The following is a 24,271-nucleotide window of genomic DNA, read 5'->3' as shown; positions in this document are numbered from 1 at the left end:
TCCTCTACGTATACTGAACTGATCTGTGTGCACTTCCACAAGACGTGTGCCAGGTCTGCGTGTTCGTGTTTGCAGAGCTTGCAGTTTGTGTCTGAATATTGTGTTAAATTTATTCTGTTTAAGTGTACTGGGTTTCGGAACGTTCTGGTTTGCAATCTTCTCCAATCTGTTTCTTGAGACCTGTCGAGTTGTTTGTGGGGTTGTGGGTATGCTTCTCGTTGTTTCGTGTTGTGTGTCAGTATGTCGTGGTGCGTGACCAGTCTGTCCCTGTCGTCTTTTATCGTTTCTTCATCGTCGTCGCCTCCTCCGTCTTCTCCATCGCCTCCGCCGCAGTCCTTCCCCCTTCCCCGGGGGTTGCGGGGTGTTGGGCCGTCACTGTCCATGCCGCGGTGGGTGACATGCAAAACACACACTAAATGCCATTAATGTACCCCGTAATCCAATACATTAAATCACGCGCTTCATATCACAGTTATTTACATAGCATATTATGTAATGTGATGTGTTACATGGTATATTATTTATTGTCCTGTTCAGGGGCTTTGAGGTATAATTAATAAATAAAGTAATAACTAAATATATTATACTCTGATACAGCGTCTTGCTCTCCGCTATCGCAGGCAACAGTTAGTAGGACAAGTCATTATTTGAGAGTGAGTGAGTGAGTGAAACAACTTTATTTGGTCCACTATAGACGCGATTAAACCCAACGCCACCTAACCAGGCCCTATCGGGGACCATCAGGTGAAACCTGACGGCCCTCTCGTGAGCCCTATGGAGAAAATCCAATGGCATTTCCCAGCATAAGGGCATAAATGTCTTCTATAAGAGCTGCGGAAAATGAATGACACAGCTACAAAAGAGGACAAGACAAATGTTAAATGCATACAAGGCTTCCCAGTTCCAACATGTGCAACAGACCTAGGTGTTATTGCCATACCATAACCTTGAATATGTCTTATTCCACATACTTCTGTTACATTCGCAATAATAATCTGAGGTGCGCGCAAATGTCCGTATACTAAAGAAATTGCAGTGCCAACGTACACATTAGATGGCATGAAAGATTACAAATCTAAATAATAAAGCAGAAGTTCGAAAGAAGATGGAAACTTGAAAGGTTGAGGAGCAGTCGAACAACGAATGTCTGTTTAAGCGCGACTCGTCGCCATTAGGGCTCAGCTGAAGACGAGTACCCCTGTCGAATCGTTGGCTTAAAGTGACATTCCTTGTTGGACTACTACTCATCGTTAATTGACTTAATAAATATGGGGTTTCACGTGCCATAACAACGATCTGATTAAAAGGCACGCCGTGTTGGTGGACTCCGGAAATTTCGACCACCTGGGGTTCTTTAACGTGCACCTAAATCTAAGTAGACGGATGTTTTCGCCTTTCCACCCCATCGAAATGCGGTGGCCGTGGTCGGGATTTGATCCCGCGACCTCCTGCTTAGCAGCACAGCACCAAAGCCACTAAGCAACCACGGCGGGTAACTACTCATCATGAAAAGTTACAGGCACGCAGAGTAACGCAAATATTAGAACAACAGAAAGCTGAGCTAGTTGGTAAGGATTCATTATGCAAAAAAGAGGTGAGGTGTGCAGACAGGACACAACAGTAGAGAAGTGGACAACACGAACGCCGACTATCAACTGAAGGGAGCACTGAGGCTAAAAAAAGAAAGAAGACACAAAACTCATCTGCGCAAGCTCAGGTACGGTATCACCACGTGTCAGTCGGGTACATGTGCCGGTCTACGGGAGATATAACTGTTAAGGCACTTAATCTATTCCTAATGTAAAGTAATCGAAGGCTGACTCACGCACGCACTTCCACCATTAAAGATATGCCATGCCTCTACCATAAGACGCGTATCTTAAAATTATGGAGTTTAACGTGCCAAAACCACTTTCTGATTATGAGGCACGCCGTAGTGAGGGACTGCGGAAATTTTGACCACCTGGGGTTCTTTAACGTGCACCTAAATCTAAGTACACGGGTGTTTTCGCATTTCGCCCCCCATCGAAATGCGGCCGCCGTGGTCGGGATTCGATCCCGCGACCTCGCGCTCAGCAGCCTAACACCATAGCCACTGAGCAACCACGGCGGGCACGCGTATCTTCATTCTTATGCTTGTACAATATCGCGCATTCATCTGACTCGGGCGTGCAGTTACAATGTTGGCAATGTAGGGAAAGATTAGAAGGCGATCCACCGGTTAACGACCTTTTATGTTCCATTAGCCTCTGATTGATACACTATCCCGTTTGCACTCCGTAGAAACGGCCACAGCTAAGGGGAATTTTATAAACTACACCCATACGACAGTCAGTAAAACTGTTGTTCTAATTGTGCTTCACTGGACAAATATCTGTTCTTTTTTTGCCTCTTACCTGCTCCTTTTTCCTCTGTACGGCAGCGCATATCTTACCTAGCTTATTGGGCGGAGTGAAAGCAACATTAGCATCATATCTACTTGCAACTTTTTTAAGCCTGTGTGACACTGAATGAATGTACGGAATAGTCAGGGCTCTTTTTTTGCTATTACTGCTTTCTGTAATCACGTCTGTCCCCCTCGAAACCGACTTCTTTAGGCGCTCAGCCACAGTGGCCACTGCTACACTAGGATAACCTGCTTCTAATAGGCGCCGGACCTGCGCATTAAAACTGGCGCTCATTTTGCGCATGCAGGATCTGGTGAGAGAAGACTTAAGGCACGACATGGCAATGCCGTTTTTTACTACTTTGGAATGCTTGGATTGAAAGTTTAGCAACGGCTTCGAAGATCTTGGGGAGTAATGCCAACAAATGTGATCTTGTTCAAAGACCAAGGAAATGTCAAGAAACTGAATTACGCGTCGCTGAGGAAATTCCTTGGTAAACTTTAAGCCTGCTCCATAAAGTTTAAATTGCTCACTTACTGAGGTAGCAGCAAAATCGAATTCTTCCCTATTGCAGAAAATCAGGTAATCATCTACGTAACGAGATATCTTGATAACGCAATCACCTAACGCTTTCTCTAAGGAGCTGTCAACCTTACTAAGGTAAATATTGCTAAGAATAGGGGCAACCTTCGAGCCAATACAAATGCCTGATTTCTGCAGAAAAACGCCCTCTCTCCACCCAAATAGCGTCGACTTCAAGTACATTGAAAGAATTTCTAGAAAAGCTCCCGTGGAAACACCGCATCTGTCAATAAAAGCCGACTCTTGCACTTGTTCTTTAATGCGCTCATTTACGGAATTTAGCAACCCGTTATGCGGCAAGGAATAATACAGCTCTTCTATATCCATACTAAAAGCTGTACAATCACAAGGATTTTCCTCTCTCAAATAGTGAACTAGTGCCTGAGAATTACGCAAGCAAAAGTGGTCTGAAAAAACTAGTGAAGCTAAGCAGTTCTGTAGGTAACTAGCGACACAGACCTGCCACGTCCCTTTCTCTGACATTGTAGCACGAAAAGTAATTTCTCTTGCCTATGGGTCTTCGACGAGAAAAACAGTTCTAAAGTGAGGGATTTTGCTTTCTTTACATTAGAGACTACCCTATGAAGCTTTGTCTTGACAGGAGGTCAACTGCACGTTGCTTAACTGCCAAAGGCTTGAGTTTTACTGGCTGTAAATTCTTTTCTATGGCTAAAATCGCTTTTTCTGAAAACATGTCATCTGGCATAATTACGAAACAACCTTCCTTGTCAGATATTACTGGTCTAAGTTTATGCTCCACAAGGTAATTAACTTACGGTCGGACAGAGTCAGACGTCTTAAAATGAGAATATGATTGTTTAATGCTAGCGTTCGTGTTGTCCACTTCTCTACTCTTGTGTCCTGTCTGCACGTCTCACCTCTTTTTTGCATAATAACGCAAATATCCCTTTCATTGTTTTTCTGGCAAATAATTTCATTTATCAGATGGTAAATATGAAAGGATAGATGATAAAAACACGCGGTCATGATGATTAGAAACGTGCGGCTTCCCGGAGATTCTACGTAAGGCATAATGGACTTTCGCTGTATTCGGACGTTATAGCTCCAGTCTACTTCCTGAAATAAAAGCTGCACCGTGCACATCAGACATAACATGAAGGTATGCTTAGTGCATGCACACAGCCAGCCTCTGATTACACAGAAATTATTAGCGTGCATTAAGGGATCGATGTTGCAGCTTTTCTGAGCCCGATGCGTGGTCTTATCGCCAGAAAAAGAGCGCTATAGTCTGTCAGTGAATAATTCTGAAGACAAACCTAACGACGTCAAGCTGTTTTCTTTTTTTTTTTTTCGTATAGTGACGTTTGCTCATACATCAACAGTGTGTTGTCAATGAAGCAGACGTAGAGCATCGGCTCGCGAAAACATAAAAGTAAGCTTCACAGCTAACCCAACGTGCTACGTAAGCTCGCACACACGCTCGCACATATGGTCACTTCACTAAGTTATCTGCGAAGCGAGTTTTGTTATTTTTCAAAAGACATCCAAGCATGACGACAAACGGGCTACCATAAAAAATGTCAACACATTCTGTGTTTCTAAGCAACTGTCTGCATAACATGCTTCTTTAGTTAAAGACGACTAATGTGCATGTATCATGGTGCGTCTCTTCCTACACGATTCCTACAATATACAGGACGGTCATCGCACGGAACGAGCTCTCCACGCCAAATTATATCAAACCACGTCTAATCTACGGCTGTACACTCGTCGACAGGATGCGTAACCCGACTGTTGTTGCTTTGTTCGCGTCATCTCGGGCCCTCAAGTTGATGCAGTGACGCTGTTTGGAACGCGGATTATTTTAATGCTGCAGCGTTTAATGGCCACGGTGGACTATTTTTTTTTTTTCGCCACTATGTTTCTCACGCTATGAAAGGGAACCTTAACATAAGAAAACGGAGTACGGCCCGTTGGTGCGCGCGTTGATAAGAAATAGCAAAAGTTGTTCTTTAACAAAAAGAAACCAGTAATTCGGAAAAGATTTGGCAGAAGAGGGTGGAAAGAAAGATAATGTAACCCGACGGGGTGATAGCGTAAACGCTAACGAGCGTAAACTGCTGCGGGGCTGCGAAGAGGTCGGCGCCCGTGGGTGTAGCAGGAGCCTCGCACACATAAACAACCCCGCCACTCCGCATTTGTCTTGGTGGCGCAAAGTGGGCGAAATGTAGAGAAGCGCTTGTGTGGGTACGCTGAGCTCAAAGTACAATTTATTCAACGGCTTCAAGTATCACTAGGCAACGTAGGTATTTACACTGCAAAGTTTCTCATTTCGAAAGCAGGGAACCTAGTAACTTTGATCTGAAATCTAGCTTGACTGTCGAGCCGAAGACACTGAATCTAAAGCATGTTGAAGCAGTTCTTGCGAAGTTATTTGAAATAGCTACAGGTATTATTTTTTGTATGGAAGGAGTTTATCAATGCAACGTACTTCTCCAGAAACTCTTGGTGGCACGTGCAATGTCGTAGTTTAGGTCGACGGACCTCAATGACCGACTGTATATTCTCTACGTGCCCTTCCGAATGAAGCACCCTCAGTGCTTTGTCTCCTTTCATCTATTCCTTCCGAATACCCCTTGTTCCGTTGTAAGATAGCAAACTGGACAAAGTGTATTGCATACCGCATTACCTTTCCTTGTACTTCTCCGTCGCTCTGTCTCTCTCTCTCTCTCTATCTCTTGACGTACGCTAAACGGCCATGCCGCACCCATAGTTCCGCTTTTTGTATGTATGTTGTTGTCAACTATCACGCCTTATCTATTATTTGCACTAAGAACGATTGTGCAAACAAGTTCCTTTTCTGTCCCCTTAACCCATAACAACCCTGCGTCGGGTTAATTGGTGTTATAAGGCCGTAGAGCAGCGGCTCTGATAAGGCCTACAATTATTAGCGAATAATAATACTAACAAATAATAGAGGCGATTGATTAAAAAAATGAATTCTCCTGATTCCATCATTCAAGCGTTGTTAGTCAAAATTCTGAAGCCTATATACGTATGTCGTATTTTCTTGCTCAGATTCGGAGGCAATATCATACTGACACCGAGCCTTACGTCTTAAGGTGCCCTGCGCTCCTATTGCGGTATCAAAACTGATTCGAGCGATTCGTGCTGCAATCTGGAAAGCTGTTATCAGGCAAGATTCTTGCCAACCTTTGCGTGCTTGATTTCAAAACAGGAAGTTTTGTTTCTGTCTTGAGTTTTTTTAGTGAATGTATAGCCAGTGCTTCCAAACTCTGTATTTTATGTTTTTCGCCTTCCCGCGAGATCCATTTTTCCCGGTCACACCCACTTCCGGTTTCCCGGACCCATGTTCATCGTATGCACGCTGGACATTTACCAACGGTACGATATTTCTTTGCCTGTGCAGTAACTCTTGGTCGATAAAGTTGGGTCGATGTAGCGTATGTGCACGGAGCAGTTGGTGAAAATTCCTGCCATGCGAAGCGCGGCTGCCACGAAAGTTAATCCTTTTTGTCAACGACAGCTTTCATAAATAAAAGTAGAATTCCCGACCCGTAACAGAGTCACTGCATAAATAAACAGACCGAAACAGCAGTCTTTCGGCACTTTTGAAAGATGGCCCTGTATCGATTGCCTCTAAATATGCAGCATGTCTGACAGCGTGACAAAAATTTACCTTTTTGTACCAAAGAAATTTTGGTGCCTTTCTTGTTGTTCAACTAAGTCTTCAGCCTATGGAATATGTGGTTACGTCCTAGGAATACAGGACCGAATTCACAAAGCTTTTCGTTCGTAAGCGCTCTTTGCTATTGGCCGGTCGCTTTTGCTGCTAATATTTCCAGCTTCAGGATTGCCTGAAATTCTATCTTACCAACAAATGTCGCGTAAGAACGTTTCGGGAATAGGGACGGCAGTCTTTCATTTCTCAGTATCGCGACACATTGTATCGCAGCCAATTTAATGCAAGTGGCAATAGGAAAATCTGTCATGTCCAATAAGCGGTGATGATATGCCAACAGTAAACACAACAGCGTGAGAATGCAAAACTATTGAAAAAAAAGCACAGCAGAAATGGTCGCTCTGAGTAGGTCGGCAGCCAGAAAAGCCGCAGTATCATCAACTAAGAACTCTGCGGCGAAACTGAAGCATGAATCTTGCTCTGCATAACGTAAAAGAAAAAAATAAACAAATTCACACAAAGGTGTAGACGACCTGTCTACACCTTTTATTTAGTTATATATATATTGCAGTGACACAGATCGCCAAATTGAGCCGATACTCGCTTATACTCGTGCACCAATGTTTTCCCAGCCTATGTACTCACTCATGTGCATTCACACTCGCCGGCACTCCATCACGTCCCTACTCACGCCCACTCATGCTCACCGACATACCCTCGCGTTCATATTCACTTCCATCCACACTTAACAAGCACCAGCTCATGCTATTACTCGCGCCGAGCCGCACTCATCGGCACTCATTCACATATTCACGTCCACTCAAACTCGGCAACAGTCACTCACGTCCACTCAAACCCTCCGTCACTCACTAAAACTCTATTTCACACCTGTTAAATGAATATGCAGCGTGTATGAGTCAGCGTATTCAGCAGTCGTGAGTACGCCGATCTATGCCTAGCGGCGCCTCTACACGAATGAGCGGCACATTACGTCCTCTTCTCAACTACTCTAATTCATTGTTGTACGCGTAGGAACAAGTATGCTGCCACATTCACCTTCGTAAAGCAGTCATTAAAGACACCCTGCCATCTGCCACTTTGGGGGCAACCATGTGTGGCTCGGCTTGGCTTGTCTAAATGGCACAAAACTAGCAGGTGGCGGAGACGATAGCGGTTACGCAATGGCGGTAACGGTTGAAAATGACAGAATAAGGAACTGTGGATCGAAGCAGCAGTGCTGACAGTGAAAGTCTGTGATGCTGGGTCAAAAATGTGTAGCGGTGGCATTTACCAGGAAACTAATGTCTCCATACGTGATATCCACCAATGGACAACTGATCTCGTACAGCACAAGTCACAGATTTTTGGGGGTAGCCATTGAACGAAATCTCTCCTGGACCCCTCATGTGAATTATGTGAGAAAATGCCTGATGGTAATATGTCATATGCTTAGGCTCCTAGCAGGAAAGGGCTGGGTAGTGTCAATACAATCTATGCTGTAACTCTACAGGGTCATCTTTATTGGATCACTGTGGTACAACCTACCGGTCATCGCCAACAGCTGCATAACTAACCTGAATACAATCCAAAGTACCCAAGCCCAAGCACTCAAGATATGCCTTGATATACCGCGGAGTGCGTCAATGACTGAAGTTATTGCAGTCGCTCAAGATTACACTATTAGAACGCGCGTTACCGTTGAAACAATGCGTGTGCACATAAGACACTTCGCCGGGACCCATACCCACCACCTCACAAGTCTACCAGTAGAAAAGCCCCACACGACATTCAGTGCAACTGTCTTCGCGCACCGTGCCTCTCTCAGGTCAGGTTACGCACCTGCGGCAAGACCTTCGATCCCGCCGCGGTGTAGGAGCCCTACTAAAGTAAACCTAACTATCCCAGGACTTCAGGAAAAGTCGAACTTACCGCCATTTGCACCTAAACAACTTAGTTTACTCCTCCTGTACCAGAAATACAGCGACTACACGCACGTCTATACTGATGGCTCAACTACATCAACCAATTCCGGTGGTGCTGTAGTTATACCAACAATGGGAATAACTCAGCAGTTCAAGACTTCCCATATCACTACGTTTATAGCTGTAGAGCTCGCAGCTCTCCGCGACGCGCCAATGGTGATAAATGCTGAAAGTCCTCGAAAATTGGCAGTCTTCTGCGATTCAAGGCCGGCCTTGCAATGTGTGCAGTTTTTCCGACAGAGAGTTCACGATTAGCTCACGCGCGAAATCGTTGAACTTGTCCATCACTTGAGCGAAAAAGAATATGACATCTCTTTTCAATGGTTACCAGGCCGTTGTGTTATCATTGGAAATGATGACCGCGATAAGGCAGCTCGGACGTCAAACAAAGAAGACCGCTGCGCCCCATTCCTCTGTCAAGTACCGACGCTGCGAGACAACTGCGAGACGCACGCTCTCCTTAGCAGAGTGGAATACCGCACATACAAGGCGCACCAGACTGCACAGACTGCACAGACTAAACCCTTCACTGCAACTCAGACCTCCGGCCGGACTGCACTGACGCTAAGCGTCTCTTCTGTGTCGGTTGTGGCGGGGAGTTGCCTTAACGAAAGCTTATTCGGCACTAATTGGAATAGATGATAGTCCTGCATGTGATGTTTGCGGATGCGAGGAGAACACTGATCACTTATTGTGCCACTGTCTTCAATTTCAAGCACAAAGACAATCTTTGTCCAACACATTGAAGAAACTAGATGACCGTCCTCTGAGTGAACAGACAGTACTAGAGCACCGTCCCCACCGATCATCGGCTCAGAAGGCAGTGAAGGCCCTTTTGTGCTTTCTGAGAACGTCTGGTTTGCACGAGCGGCTTTCACTAAAGTACTGTCCGAGCACGTCTCTATACTCTCTCCCTCTCCATTCCCTCTCTGTCCCTTCTCTCTCCCCCTAGCGTAGGGTTGCCAACCGGACTTTTGACTGGTTAGCAGCCCTGCCTTCCTTATATCCCCCTCTCTCTGTGTGATGCTGTTTCCCACCGATGCGCGTTGCGAACAGTCTGTTGGACTCGAAGGAATGGAGAAGGCATACATCGTGAATATTACGTATCTTCCAACGCCTTACCGTGTTGTTGAAATAATGCATATTTCAGATTGCTGTGGCTGAACTCGACGTAAAACTATCTTTGCGTTGCGTGTCTACGTGTCTGCTACTCTGATATTCCGTACACCGTAATACGCGTACGTGATGCACGTGTGATCAGGCGCCTGTTGCATATCATGTCAAGATGCGCGGGGTTGCTGTTGAATGTTAGAAGCAGCATTGCGTTTCTCTATTCAAAGACACGTCTACGCCACCATCTACCATCATGGCCACCCGGGTTTTTTCCCAGAGCAGCTTTCTGATAAAATTGCTCAGAGACGTCTCCATAAATACACGCACGCAACCCCAAAGCGTACCTGAAACGGAGCAAGAAACGCGGTCAATCAGTTTCCATTTTAATTTGGTGCTTCAAGGCATCAGGATGTGAAAATGAGAAGTGGCTTTGATAAGCATCAATTCGACATTTATTGCTTTAACCTGTGCTAGACAACATACGTATTGGAGGACAATATACCATTTAGGCCACACGGGGTATTTCCCAGAGCAGCTATCACCTAAAAATGCTCGGTGACACCTCCCGAAGTACGCGCACGTAACCCCACAGCGTACTGGAAACGGAGCAAGAAACGCGGTTAGTCAGTTTCCGTTGTATTTGATGCTCCCAGGCACCAGGAAGTGAAAATTGGTAGTTGATAAGCACCAAATTAGCATTTACTGCTTTAACTTGTGGAAGACAACATACGTATTGGAGGACAGCATACTGTTACGGGGAGAAAAGACGCTTGACAATATATTTACACGATATATATAACGGGCAGATGACAGGCATACAAGATGGAGCCCGTGCACATGATTATCGGCGATCGTCGTCTTCGTCAGTCCTCTCATCATCGTTCGCTCCTGCAGCGCCTCGTAGCATGACACCCGGCGGCGAAAGCGCTGTCCCGGCGCTTGGTAGGTTTGAGTGATATCGCTTCAGTCGAGCGACGTGGACGATATCAGAGGAGGATCGCGGTGATGAGGTATCGAGAGTTACAAACTCTCGATACCTCGAAGGTCACGTCTATCACTTGACGCAAGACACGGTATGGGCCTGAGTAGGGTGAAATCACCATCTCACAAAGACCAACTCGCCGTGCTGGTTTCCAAAGAAGCACAATGTCACCAGGGCTAAAGTGGACATCGCGGTGACGAGCGTCATGTATGCGTCATTGCTTTTCTTGGGAAATGGTCAGATGCAGGTGTACAATCTCACGTGCCTCGGTCGCTCTTGATATGGCATCTCGGGCATATTCTGACGTTGTATTGAGAAAGGCTAGGAGGATCGTGTCAAACGGTAGTATAGGGTCTCGTCCACACAAGAGAAAAAATGGCGAGAAACCAGCGGAATCATGGCGGGACGTATTGTAGGTGAATGTGGCGAACAGCAGAGCGGCATACCAGTCACGGTGGTAGGTGGAGACGCACATAGCGAGCATTTCTGTGATAGTTCTATTGAGCCGCTCTGTGAGGCCGTTGGTCTGAGGGTGAGACGCCGCTGTAAACTTGTGTTTTGTAGCTTAGGTATACAAGATGTCCTGGACAACCTGTGAGAGAAAGTAGCGGCCCCGGTTGGTAAGGAGTTGTCGGGGAGCACCATGGTGAAGTATCACTGCGTCGAGAAGGAAGTCAGCGACGTCGGTTGCGCAACTGGTAGGGAGAGCCCGCGTGATCGCGTACTAGGTGGTGTAGTCCGTAGCAACTGCTATTCAGCTGTTCTCACTAAGAGATAGAGGAAAAGGTCCAAGGAGATCAAGACTAACTCAAAAGAACGGCGAAGATGATATTTCAATTGGCTGAAGACGTCCAGCTGGTAGGGCTGTTGGTGTTTTGCGGTGCTGACAAGATTTACAGGAGGCGACGTAACGGTAAACGGAACGGTAAATACCGGGCCAGAAGAAACGACGCCGAACACAGTCATACGTCTTTGAGACTCCCAGAAGACCAGTGGTCGGTACATCATGCAAGTGCGAGCACAGTCTCACGCATACGTTTGGGAACGACCAGTAGCAGTTCAGGGCCATCAAGGTGCATGTTGTAACGGTACAATATGCCATCTTGCAGCACAAGCATACGCGTAGAAGGTGAAGTTCGCAGGACCGTCTGGCTGACAGTGATGTATCTCAGGTAAGGGTCTCGTCGTTGCTCATTGGCGGTGTGAACAAACGCGGTAAGCGCGAAGACGTATGTTGACTCGTCGGTTTCAGGCTGGTCTGGTGGGTCTAGTGGATGACGTGACAAGCAATCAGCGTCTTCACGGAGTATGTCTTATACACCACTGTGTAAGAGTACTCTTGGAGCCGTAGAGCCCACCGACCGAGACGCCCAGCTGGATCTTTTAGAGAGGAAAGCCAGCATAGGGCATGGTGATTGGTGATAACCGTGAAAGGCTGTCCGTAGGTAGGGGCGCAAGTTACCTACTGCCCAAACGAAGGTGAGGCATTCACACTCGGTGATCAAGTAATTGCGTTCGGCTAGTGACAGAAGACGGCTAGCGTACGCAATGGCACGGTCGCAACCATACTGTCATTGTGCCAAAAAAAGCGCCGATACCATGGCCACTGGCTTCGGTGCGGACCTCCGTTGGGGCGGACACGTCAAAGTGGCCGAGAATCGGTGGCGACATGAGTCGCGTCGTCAGCTCAGCGAATGCACTAGCTTGGTCGGGACCCCAAACAAAAGGGGCGTCTTTCTTAATTTCGGTTAGAGGGCGTGCGATGTCAGCAAGATTTCGCACGAATCTGCGGAAGTAGGAGCAGAGGCCTACAAAGCTTTGAACGTCGGTTGCGCAGGTGGTCACAGGGAAATACTTGACCGCGCGAACTTTCTCCGGATCGGGACGAACATCAGAAGATTCGACGAGGAGTCCGAGCACAGTAAGTTGCCGGTGGCCGGAGTGACATTGCGTTGAATTGAGCTGAAAATTCGCCTTGCAGGACACTGAAAGAACTGTCGAGAGACGCTCGAGGTGTGTATCAAAAGTCGGCGAAACGACAATGACATCATCGAGGTAGCACAAGCAGATTGACTACTTTAATCCGTGAAGGAGAGCGTCAATGATTCGTTCAAATCTGGCGGGAGCCTAGCATAACCCGAATGGCATCACCTTAAACTGATAGAGCCCATCAGATGTAATGAACGCCGTCTTTTCCCTATCCATGTCGTCAACTGCAATCTGGCAATACCCGGAACGAAGGTCTATAGAAAAAAAAATACTTGGAACCACTGAGACAGTCAAGGGCGTCATCTATCCGAGGTAAGGGGCACACGTCTTTTTTTGTTACTTGGTTAAGATTCTGGCAGTCGATACAGAAGCGCCAGCTGGTTTCCTTCTTTCTAACGAGCCCGACAGGCAATCCCCATGGGCTTGAAGACAGTTCGATGATGTCACGGGCAAGCATTTCGCCAACTTCCTTTTGTATAACTTAACGCTGAGCGGAAGAGGCACGATAGGGGCATCGGTGCATGGGTTTGCGATCGTCGGTGTGGATCCGATGCTTGACAACTGTTTGGCCCAGTGGTCGGTCATTGACACCAAAATGTATTGGTACGGCATGAGTACGCCCCAAAGCGCATGTGCGTGTTCGCCCGGAAGGTTAGTGACAATCATCTTCGGTATATTATCTAACATCGTGGGGTTCGAATCAATTAGCAGCAGGAGGCGGTGCAGCAGGCTCAGCTAAGACGGCAACATGATAGTCCGAGGCTGGAGCTAGGGTTGCAACAGAAATGCCCTAGCGTATCATTGGAGGGCATAGTACAAAATTCACAATAAGGAGACATGCGGCATTGTCCTGTATACTGATGACCATGTCGGGAACATGACATTCTGCGAACACAAGACGGTAGCGTTGGGCGACACGATGTAGTCGCCGTCGCCCACAGGGAGATCAGGAGAGACGTCGATGTACGTCACGGCTAGATGTGGTAGACAAATGTAATCGGGGGAACACAGCCGACTCGGCGCAGGATCAGAAGGCTCAACGGCACGAGGTAAGGCAAGCTGGATAACTCCTGCAGAGCAGTCAATAAGAGCGGAATGTGCCTACAGAAAGTCAAGTCCTAAGATGATTGCATGTGGGCACTGATCCAAGACTTAAAACAAAACAGAAGTGGGGCGTCCGGCAACAGTGGCACGGGCCGTACACAACCCAGCAACAGCCGGAGTCGCACCATGGGCTACGCGGACTACAGCGACCGGAGCCGGGGTAAGAACTTTCTTGAGACGAATAGGGAGGTTTGAGTTCATGTTCGATATGCGGGCGCCGGTGTCATTGAATGCGATGACAGGTGTACCGTCCACGTCTACGTTGATGAGGATCCAGAGTATTATGTGCGGCAATGTGACTTCCATTAAAATACAGTTGAAGGTCCAGCGTTCATCCGTGTCTAGCGCTTTTTTATTGTATGCGCGTCATGTATTTCGCTGGTACCCCCTTCTTCAATTTCATCATGTGCCAACTAACCCAAAAGCTTGCCCTAATTCTCTCTCTCAAGATATCTTTAAATGGACTGGACTCAAGACCGTTCTATGAGCCAAAGATACTCATACCATGGCTACACCCGTCACTGACACAAAAAGCGACTCGTGCACTAGCACACTACTTTAAGTGCACGGGTTTAAGAGACCACTTATAGTGTCACTGTGCATCATCCCACTTGCCGTTGACGATCGCATTCTTTCTCTTTTCCTCTTTTTTCAGCCCAGTGTAGGGAAGCAAACCGGGCGCTCGTATGGTTGACCTCCCTGCCTTTTCTCTCCTTGCTCTCTCTCTCTCACCATTCTTGCAATCTTTGCCGCTTTCGGGCCTTCACGGTACACTTTAAGAACGCTGCCCCCACCGCTCTATTCTGTACGCGGTTTGTTTGTGCTCGTCCCTCTTTCTCTCTCTCGTCCTTCATCTCTTTCTCTTTTTATTTCCCTACTCGTTCCCCCCCGTGCAGGGTAGCCAATCTGAACTACCTCGGGTTAACCTCCTTGCGTTCCTATACAACTTTTCCCTGTCTTGCCACTTTCAGGGAGCCTCAGGGCTTTCTTTCTTTTTTTTCGCTTAATAGGTCCTGCTGTAGAGACTTTCGTCGAGGATCCTGCGATAACAAAATACGGCAAAGCAAAGAGAAGTGTACACCACCAGACAATCAAGAACTGGACCACGGCCCCATCAGTGCTCGGCCAACTTGGCTGCTCACTGTCTTCGTGCGGTCGCACGAGCTGAAGCTACATTAGAAATCCGCTGCTTGAGACAAACAAAACAAAATGTTCAGCCGACTATAAGGTCTGGAGCGAAGTATAATGTCTTAGCAAACGCAGGCACATTCAGAAAAATTATGGTGATGATATAAAAATATGAGCCAAATAAGCCCAGCTTCACCAAGAAAGAAATGGTAACGATGAAACGTGCACATAGCAAGTAGACAATGCAGCAATTAGCTCACGAAATAATTTCGATGATCTATTTAAAAAGATGTGGTGATTCTCAAATATTTATTTTATGCACTGTCGCTTTGTACGTTTCATCAGTTGGCATTTTTGTTGGCCGTGTTGCTTTGAGAGTACTTTCATTTCCAATGTTGCCATGTTAATTGTTTTGACCTTAATGCTGTAATGTCGTTGTGTGTGAATTAACAGTGCTTCCACTTGTTCTTAACCTCCTTCATGGAGAGATGACAGGCGTTGTGCTCATATTTGTGGCAATAATAATAATAGTAATAATAATAATAATAATAATAATAATAAACCTTTATTTTGTGTGCACCATAACAACCTGGATCTAAATACTGGCGAAAGAAAAACGAAATAAAAGATAGAAAGGCAGAACAGCTATGATCAAAAGTTACAAGATAAAAACTAGAATATAAAATAAAAACAACAAAATGACCAGGTACATAAAAAGCAACAATCACGCAATAATGGAAAACTGCGTTCATTACGCATACAGACTTATAAAGAAAGAGAGAGGAACGAGAAAAATATATAAAGGGAGTGCAGCTAGAAAGAAGACAAAGGCACTATCTGCATAACTGTACTAAACTCTATGTGAAGCAATGCTGCCTCTTCACGAAACTAGGAGTCGCCGGAGGCTATCTGTGCGCCAATATGTATGTTTTTTTCTTTTTATCGTGTAAATAAGCAAATAAAAATAATTATGTGCTGTCGCGTGCTTTCGAAATCTCCATAAAGTAGTTCGTTTTTGTTCCCTTTTCGACCCTTGTAACTCCGTTAACCATATTCTGTTTGTTTTTTTATTCTTCTTCAACATATAGGGGATGTGCAGTTTCTGGAACATCTCATCACAGAGCTTAGCTGGCGTCAACCAAACGCATCTCGACAGAGCAACACGCCTTTCAAGCTTCTCAATTTTGTGACAAAAGCTTCCAATATCAACAAAAAGAAAGAGCGAAAACAAAAGCAGTTCTCTATGTACGATATTCCTCTATAACAAATGAGCGCACCCTACGTGCCGGGATAAGATATCCATTCAAAGCACGGACTCTGAGCGTAATTCATCACGAGCGAGAGGACTGTGATAGGATACCATGCATGTACTTGCAGTTTTCATCTGTGTCACACGATACGATGAAAGCGGAGACTACAGAACCAGAGACGGGCGATGAACGTTTTTACAAATGAATGCAGCTGATGATGAAAAGGTATCGCACATTTTGCTTGATAATTAAAATTTGAGTGATACGTGCCTTGTTCGTGGTGACAGTTTTTTCATAATAGTTCAAGAAAACAGAGAATCAAAAATAGACAGAATGCACGCGTCGTCGCTGTTTAATCTTCTCTGAACCCATTCCAATTGCGAAAAACGAAAGTTTCATCGCGTAGTTGCCGTATTTCATGGGGTCTGTTGCGACGGATGACAGCGTTGCGACAATGACTGAAGACGGAGCACAAACGAGCGTCAACTTGCCTTCTGAATGCCAAGTACATCAACCAAACGTGCAGGCACCGCAAACAAACATTACACATACACACACACACACACACACACACACACATATATATATATATATATATATATATATATATATATATATATATATATATATATATATATATGCGCCCTCCAAGAGGGCATATGGTGAAAAAACAACAAAGTCGAAGACATAATGGCACGTGCATTCTCCGCACGCACGCGTATCGAGTGTCACCGTTGTCGGGGAATACTAGAATTAGAAGAGGTGAAGCGCCGCTGGAGAGAAAAAGAGAAAGCATTCTTGATCCCCTGTTTGGACCGCTGCAATCGCATCTTTATTGACTTGCCGGGCACAAGTTAGCCCACAATAACTAATTGTCTCTGAACTCCTGGAACTGTTTGTTAAAATTCTGGTGGAGGTGTGGGGTAGTGATTTCCAGCCCCATTCGAGTTGGGAAAATCAGCCCGGAGCCACGCCAATTCTGACCCGACGAGCTTACGCCTGTCCATCAGCACACGAGCCGTCTACATGGTGAGCCACCTGAGTTGCCTCTTTTGCCGGAGCCAACTAGAGTAGCAGTAGCAGACAATGCCGAAATGGCATCCTAGAACGACTCAACCCGCATAGTCGCGGACCCGCGGACGCCCGAGCCTTTCCACGGCGACACTTCTGAAGACGCCGAGGGCTGGATAGGAAGCGTTGAGCGCATCGCAGACTACAGTGAATGGGACGAAGACCGGAATCTCCACAACGTCTACTTCACGTTGCAAGACTGTGCACGAATGTGGTTTGAAAACCATGAAGCTGCCCTCCGGTCGTTGGATGACTTCCGACGGGAGCTGTTGGCCACGTATCCGAGCACAGATCGCAAGGAAAGAGCTGAAGTAACTTTGCAAGCAAGAAGCCAACTAAACAACGAAAGTGTGGCAATATATGTCGAAGGCATGTCCCGCTTATTTCGCCGGGCCAATCCGAGCATGAGCGAGGGCAAGAAGCTACGACATCTGATGTGCGGTGTGAAGCAGGAGCTTTTTGCCAGTTTCGTTCGAAGCGCTTCACGCACCGTCGCCGCATTCCGCTCCGAGGCGGCAACTATGGAAAAGACACTCCAACAACGAGCGAGGCTCTAGAACCACGATATGAACGTGTCATCTGTGGATGCAATATCAGCAATGTTCGAGAACATCATCGAGGCCTCACGAGAACTCGTAGGATCTGTGGTTCGAGAAGAGCTAGGCAACGGCTGAAGAATGACCCTACAGCAGTCTTTTCATTAGCAGAAGTGGTCCGTGAAGAAGTGACACAAGCAGTCCGCGAACAGCACTCGCAAGCACAGCCACAAGCGTCGTCAGTGGTACAGCCAATGGTATCGTACGCCGAGGTACTCGGAGGAAACCCTCGACGTACTTTTGTCACGGCAACTACCCATGTACCCTAACCTCAATTTATGCCGCCTCCTCCTGAGACGACACTCCGGAAGGCTGACATATGGCGCACTCCTGATACAGTCCCACTGTGCTACCACTGCGGGCCAAGCTGGCCATGTCTATCGGATGTGCGAATGCTGCAGAGCGAAACTTCGGGGGTTTTCTGTAGACGCTCCTTGCCCACTAAACGGTTGACGCCCTTTTGAAATCTAGAAATATTTGTCAAGGCGCCAAAGCCCTCACACTTCACAGCAACGTCAACCTCTGTCTACAGTGCCGTTGAGGCATCAATCACCCAGGCCGCGCCCATGCTCAAGCTCCCCGACGCAACGGTTCCAAAGCCCACGAGAGGAAAACTAATACTAGTGACCTGTGGAGGTAAGGCTGCTGTCGATGCAAGAACAGAGCATCCAGTGCTGATTCCGAAATATAACGACGGACGCGAGAGCAGTTGCGGAAACAGTGACGCTGCTTCCTATTTATGTGTGATTATAGACGGCTGCGAAATTACTGCTTTGGTAGACACAAGGCGATTTGGCACAGCACATGCGACAGCATGGAGCGGCAACCAAACCTGCCCAAAACGTGGAATATCCTCCGTTGCCTCCTCGATCCGGCCAACAGCAAGAACACACAACACCACAACTTGCAAAAAATTATTCACACCCATCCCGGCACGGATGCACAAGTTCTTCAATAGCTGATAGATCGTTACATAGGGCCTCAACCTACTACATCCGCTCCAGCATACACAGGCACCGCTAACGACCACCTGGACGCGCCCATACAAGCAGCAGAAGTACGTGAAGCCATCCTCGCACTCCGCCCTAACTCGGCCCCGGGACCTGATGGCATTACTAATAAAATGCTTCGCAACCTAGATGAGGATTCTATACTAGCCCTCACAGCTTATTTTAACGCATACTGGGAAACTGGAAACCTCCCCTCACAATGGAAAGAAGCCAAAATTATTATGATTCCCAAACCCGGGAAGCGCCTCCTACTCGAAAACCTCCGCCCTATCTCCCTCACCTCATGTGTCGGAAAGGTCCTCCAACACGTCATCCTCACACGCTTACACAGACATATGAACGACAACGACCTCTTCCCCAATAACATGGTTGGCTTCCGCCCGAAACTTTCTGCTCAAGATATCATGATTCAGCTCAAACACCAAATTATCGATGGCGATAAAAGCTCCAGGCTGGACACCAGAGCCATCTTGGAGCTAGAGATAACCAAGGCCTTCGATAACGTCACGCATGAGGCCATACTGAACCAACTGGCACAACTCAAGGTTGGACGTCGAACATATAACTACGTGAATAATTTTCTTACAGGTCGCACGGCCACCATTACCATCGGAGGGTTGCAGTCGCCAATTATTCACTTCGGCAGCAAAGGCACGCCGCAAGGATCGGTTCTATCCCCTTTTCTGTTTAACGTGGCTTTGCTCGGACTACCGCCTGCATCAGCTAGCATCCCCAACCTCAAGCATAGCCTCTACGCAGACGATATCACCCTGGGGGTCACCGGGGGCAGCGACGGGGACATCCAAGACACGCTGCAGCAAGCCATCAACGAGGTCGTTGCATACGTAGAACCGCGCGGCCTGGCGTGCTCCCCACAGAAATCGGAGCTTCTTCTGTACACGCCGAATTGGGGAAGTAGACGTCCCGCCCGAGATAGAACTCCACGTGCCCCAGCAACGCATACCTACTGTACCTAGCATTCGTATCCTTGGCTTACGCATCCAACAAAACGGCAGAAACACGGAGATACTCAAGCAATTAGATAATCAAGTACACCAAACCACTCGCCTCATTGCACGCATCGGAAATCGACATCACCGCATGAAAGAAAACAACCTTATACGCCTGGTAACCGCCTACGCCCTGAGCAGGATCACCTATGCCGCCCCGTACCTTAGCCTCAATGCAACTGACAAGCTCAAACTCAATACCATGATCAAGAGAGCCTATAAACAAGCCCTACATCTTCCCATCACCACCTCTAACGAGAAACTGGACGCCCTCGGCATTCATAACACCATAGACGAGCTCATTGAAGCGCAGCGTATTAGCCAATACGAACGACTCGCCAATTCCACCACGGGCAGGCACATTCTAGGCACCTTAGGCATAACCTACACCACCCAATTCGGACCAAAAGTACCCATCCCTCCAAACATTCGTGCTCAGATAGTTATCCCGCCCATACCTCTCAATATGCACCCTGAACGCATTCCGGAGCGACGTGCAGAAAGAACTAAACAACTACAAAAGCGCTACGACCAAGCCGCTGACGTAACCTACGTGGACGCAGCAGAATACCCCAACCAAAACGCCATGGCGGTCGTCGCAGTCGCGGGTTCGCAGTACCGCCTCGCCGCGGCCGCATCAATATTCACCACGCAAACCGAAGTAGGAGAAGATACGGCCATCGCTTTGGCCTACGCGGCTACCAATGCACACTGCATCATCAGCGATTCAAAAACGGCCATTCGTAACTACACAAGAGGACTGATAGCACCCCAAGCACAGAAGATTCTCTCTGGCACTCCTCCCTCAAGGCAACGCCGCTTGCAGATCATCTGGGCCCCTCGTCACTCGGGTCTGGCTGGAAACGAAGCCACCCACGATGCCGCCCGAGCTCTCGCACACCGGGCGCATCATCCTTCTTCTGCGTCTTCCGATCCCGACCAGCCCTCTGTTCTGCATCGCGGTCACGCGCGGGACCGAATGGTCACGTTCAGATAAATTCTCCTACACTACAGCAGAGAGCGGTTACGCTACCCTCCAGCACACAAAACACTGAATAAATCTCAAACCACCATTTGGCGACTCCTTCAGACACGAACTTTTCCGAACCCCGTGCTTTACAACCGCATTTACCCCGATGCATACTCCCCACTCTGCAAAGCGTGCGAGGCCCGCGCTGACCTCGATCATATTATCTGGCAATGCCCCAAAGCCTCACCCACCAACACCTCCCGCACTAACACACGCATCATAACTACGGCCGAGCAGTGGGAGAAATTGCTGCTCAGCTTGGACCCAGAGGAGCAGCTCTGGGCCGTCCGGATGGCCGAAGACGCCCCCAGAAAGCAAGGACTGGCCGCCGTCTGAGGAAGGGGGGGTACTGGGGGTTAGTCTCCCGACCGCCGCCACCCCTGAACCCCATCAAGGGCATACTAAAGTTTTATCTCTCTCTCTGTCATTCAGAGAGAGAAAGAGAGAGAAAACAAGCATAGGAAAAGCATGGAGGTCAACCAGAAAAGCATCCGGTTTGCTACCCTACACTGGCGGTGGGAGAAAGGGGAATAGAAAAAAAAGGGAGAGAGTAAGCACTGCGTGCGTGTGGGAGGGACACTATACGCAGGGACACTATAAACGGTCTCTTAATCCGGTGAACTTCAAGTATTGCACTAGTGCACGAATCGCTTTTCGAGCCTGTGACGGGTGTGGCCACGGTCCGAGTATCTTTGACTCGGTGAACGGTCTCGAGTCCAGTCGGTGTAAAGTTGCCCGCCGAGAGAGGCGTTGGACATCGTAACGAGGGCACGTACACAATAGGTGCTCGATGGTTCCCTCGCACCCACAGGAGTCGCACATCGGGCTCTCGGCCATTCCCAAACGATAGGAGTACGCGTTCGTGAACGCCACTCCCAGCCACAAGCGGCACAGCAAGGCTGTTTCGCCGCGGGAAAGCCTATGTGGCAGTTGTAGCCGTAGTTTGTTACGAGTAAAGAACTTTCCAGAAGACTGAAAAAAAGTGCTGACTCCTTAGAGAGGACCGCAAATTCGAACTACCGGAGGACACTTTATCGACCCGATGGGCAGATGAACTTCTAGAATTGGAATACGCAGCTTCACATACGTTGCTAGTTTCATTGTTCTGTCAGAATACTCAAAGAATTTATTTATTGGAATGGACTTTTTGCAGGAGAACAGTGCAGCAATCAACTTGCAGAAATCTTGTGTGTCGTTCTCAAGGAATCACGCCATCGCAACGCTCGAGTGTAAAAAACAATTTTATGCACTCCAGATTATAGACGACGACGTCACGATACCCCCAAGATCAAGCATAGCTGTCGCCATAAGAAGCACCGTATTCAGCGACTATGAAGGAATAGCAGGCAGCAACACTGCGCTCTTACTCGGAAATGGGATCTGTATGACAAGTCTTGCTCGGCTGCGTGATGGGTGTTCGAATGTTTTTCTCACTAATTTATACCCCTACCTCACACGCTATCACACTATATACCCCGACATCTACCCGAGCCAGACGTGCAAGGTCTGTAAAACTGAATCGGCAACACTCCCCCACATGCTATGGGAGTGCAGAGATCAATACCAAGAGCTTAATCCCGTGACCCTCTCGTCGAGATGGCACGCCGCCCTGCGCAGCTCCCATCTCGACGACCAACTCTGGGCGACCCAGCGGGCCTACGAAGCGGCGAAGAGGCAAGACCTCGACGTCCCATCGTGGGAGGCCTAGGCCCAGCCGACAGAACTGCTGGTGTTCATTAAAGTTTACTCTATCTCTCTAATTTTGGAAATTAAGTCCAGCATGTTGCGAAGGGAACTGTCATTTCCCCCCTTAATTATTACGTCCAGATTACGGATTTGAGCCCTGCTGAGGCTGCACCACTCAATTACGACAACGTAGACTCCATACTCGCACCCATCAACATCGAAGCATCGCTATCACCGAACAAGAAGCAATAAACAGAGCGCCTCAATTGTAGGCGAATTCGCCTCGTGCTTCTCAACGTCATTGAAAGTCCAGAGAACATCCATCGCCAAACACCGTATCATTGACGACGAAGCCGTGAGACCTATCTGCCAGCTTCCCGACCGAGTTTCACTGAAGGAGAGAGAGGTCATCAGCAACCAAGTCGAAGAAAATTTAGAGACAACGTAATTCAACCATCGACCAGCCGGTGCGCTTCGCCTGTGGCTCTGGTAAAGAAAAAGGATCAGACCTTGCGCTTCTGCGTGGATTATCGAAAGTAGAACATCGTCACAAAGCGGAATGTTTACCCACTTCCGAGGATCGATGACATTGATAGACCACGGGTTGCGAAATTATTTTCCTCTCTCGACCTCAAAAGTGGATACTGGCAAATAGAAGTGGATGAAAGAGATCGTGAGGTAACAGCATTCGTCACTCCAACCGGGCTATACGAATTCAAGGTACTTCCGTAGGGCCTCTGTTTCGCACCTGCCACATTTCATATGATGGACACTGTACTTTCGGGGTAAAGTGGCAGTCCCGTCTGGTTTATCTTGATGACGTCTTAATTATTGATACCACCTTTTATCAGCATGTGGAATGACTACGGACTGTGCTTAAAGCTATCAGTTCAGAGGGCTGACGATAAAGCCACAAAAATTTTACTTCGGGTTCCATGAGCTCCTTTTCTTCGGCCATGTGGCTAGTTCTAAAGGCATCTGTCCCGACCCTGAGAAGACCGCGCCAGTAGATAAGTTTCCTAGACCAAGCGATGAAAAAGTCGTTAGGTAATTCTTAGATCTTTGTGCCTATTACAGACGTTTCCTCAAAAATTTTTCGAAGACTGTCGAGCCATTAACGCAATTGACGACAGAAGATGTACCTTTCGTCTAGCTACGTGAACAAGAAGATGCGTTCAATGAGCTACGACGGTGACTTCAAAACCACCCGGTTCTTGCGCACTTTGATGACGAACGATGATGATGATGATTTTGACCCTTACCGAGTACTTCACCGCATAAGTCTCTTAAACTACGAAGTTATGCCGGAAGGACAAGTGAGCTCATCACGAAGGCGACGTCACACAGAAAGTGCGCATGTGGGGAGAGTGAAGCCATATTATGACAGACATTGAATAGTCTACTAAACACCTCTACTCAGTGCCATATACCACTTTAGTATGGACAACAGCTTGTCAACCATTTCGTCGATTTACGCAACGGCACGATGCGTTCTTGGAAGGTGAATAATGACACAAGACAGAAACCATCTTTACACAGCGCGCGCAGGTTCGTGCGCCCTCCACGGGGAAAACGGTGTATTGGTAAAAAAAGAAACAAAGACGAAGACCTAATGGCATGTGCATTCACCGCACGCACTCGTATCGTATGTCACCGTTGTCGGGGAATACAAGAAGAAGAAGAGGTG

This window comes from Dermacentor andersoni, chromosome 5 (assembly GCF_023375885.2).
Source record: "Dermacentor andersoni chromosome 5, qqDerAnde1_hic_scaffold, whole genome shotgun sequence".
NCBI classification, from domain to species: domain Eukaryota; kingdom Metazoa; phylum Arthropoda; class Arachnida; order Ixodida; family Ixodidae; genus Dermacentor; species Dermacentor andersoni.
The sequence above is the reverse complement of the archived record's forward strand: the minus strand, read 5'-3'. Positions refer to the sequence as shown.